The following is a 2,180-nucleotide window of genomic DNA, read 5'->3' as shown; positions in this document are numbered from 1 at the left end:
TTTCTGCTGCTGCTAAGTCGCTTCAGTCGTGTCCGACTCTGTGCGACCCCATAGACGGCAGCCCGCCAGGCTCCCCCGTCCCTGGGATTCTCCAGGCAAGAACACTGGAGTGGGTTGCCATTTCCTTCTCCAATGCATGAAAGTGAAAAGTGAAAGTGAAGTTGCTCAGTCATGCCCGACTCTTAGTGACCCCATGGACTGCAGCCTACCAGGCTCCTCTGTCCATGGGATTTTCCAGGCAGGAGTACTGGAGTTGGGTGCCATTGCCTTCTCCGTAAGTCACTTTAGTTGTAAGTCACTTTAGTTGTGTCCAATTCTTTGTGACCCCACAGACTGTAGCCTGCCAGGCTCCTCTATCCACGGGATTCTCCAGGCAAGAATACTGAAGTGGGTTGCCATAAAGTGCTAAGAAGGAAAACATGGTGTTGGGTCTTCTCTAGTGGTTCAGTAGTTAAGAATCCACCCTGAAATGTAGGAGACATGTGTTCAGTCCCTGGACAGGGAACTAAGATCCAACATGCAACTGAGCCCACATACGGCAACTAGAGATACATCAGTTCAGTTCAGTTCAGTCTCTCAGTTGTGTCCGACTCTTTGCGACCCCATGAATCGCAGCACGCCAGGCCTCCCTGTCCATCACCAACTCCCGGAGTTCACTCAGACTCACCTCCATCGAGTCAGTGATGCCATCCAGCCATCTCATCCTCTGTCGTCCCCTTCTCCTCCTGCCCCCAATCCCTCCCAGCATCAGAGTCTTTTCCAACGAGTCAACTCTTCACATGAGGAGGCCAAAGTACTGGAGTTTCAGCTTTAGCATCATTCCTTCCAAAGCAATCCCAAGGCTGGTCTCCTTCAGAATGGACTGGTTGGATCTCCTTGCAGTCCAAGGGACTCTCAAGAGTCTTCTCCAACACCACAGTTCAAAAGCATCAATTCTTCGGCACTCAGCCTTCTTCACAGTCCAACTCTCACATCCATACATGACCACAGGAAAAACCATAGCCTTGACTAGACGGACCTTTGTTGGTAAAGTAATGTCTCTGCTTTTGAATATGGTATGTAGGTTGGTCATAACTTTCCTTCCAAGGAGTAAGCGTCTTTCAGTTTCATGGCTGCAGTCACCATCTGCAGTGACATGCACGGTAACAAATGATCCTGCCTGATGCAAGGAAGATCTTGTGTGCCACAACTAAGACGCAACACAACCAAATAAATAAATAAAAATTTCTTAGAAAGAAAAGAAAACACGGTGTGCTAAGTGAACCTGAAAGTAAAAGTCACTTAGTCGTATCCGACTCCTTGCAACCCCATGGACTATACAGTCCATGGAATTCTCCAGGCCACAATACTGGAGTGGGTAGCCTTTCCCTTCTCCAGATCTTCCCAACCCAGGGATCGAACCCAGGTCTCCCACATTGCAAGTGGATTCTTTACCAGCTGTGCCCACAAGGGAAGCCCAAGAATACTGGAGTGGGTAACCTGTCCCTTCTCCAGGGGATCTTCCTGACCCAGGTATCAAACCCAGGGTTTTCTGCATTGCAGGCAGATTCTGAGGCAGGACCTTATTTAGCCTTGGAGGCTAAGGAAAGGCCTCCAACTTGAACCCAGAGGTGTTACTCCAGGTTGAGAAACAGGTCTGAGAAGGGCCTGAGACAGAAGCAATCTTGGGTTTTCTAGGAAACTGAAAGGCAGCCAGTGTGCGCAGAGCTAAGTAAGCAAGAAGGTGAGAGGCACAGAGGAAGCCTGGAGAGTAGAGCAGGGCCTATGACAGGCAGCATTAGGGATTTAGAATTTCAGCCTAAACGTTGTAGGAAACCACTGAAGGATTTTAAGCCAAGACGTGACATAATCTGATTTATGTTTTCAGAAGGATTTTTCATTCACAAACAGGAAGTCTACAAACGCTTAATTTTGTATAACAATTTGGGAACGAGATCAAGAAAGTATGCAGCTATGGAGACTATGAAATCGGGGGCAGCTGGGTGAATGAACGAAGCTAAACTTCTTTGAAAGTGACGTTTTATAAATTTATGCCATCTAAAATTAGGGTCAAAGGTCTGATCGCCTCGGTTGTAGTGAGGGCTCTGGTGAAGAAATCACTTCTGTCCTTGGGAAAGCGAATTTGATTCCTAAACCCTCAAAACAAAACACAAGTAGCTGGAACCACCAGAGTGCAAAGC

This window comes from Bison bison, unplaced genomic scaffold (assembly GCF_000754665.1).
Source record: "Bison bison bison isolate TAMUID 2011002044 unplaced genomic scaffold, Bison_UMD1.0 scf7180017864135, whole genome shotgun sequence".
Taxonomy (NCBI): Eukaryota; Metazoa; Chordata; class Mammalia; order Artiodactyla; family Bovidae; genus Bison; species Bison bison.
This window is presented reverse-complemented; position numbering follows the sequence as displayed.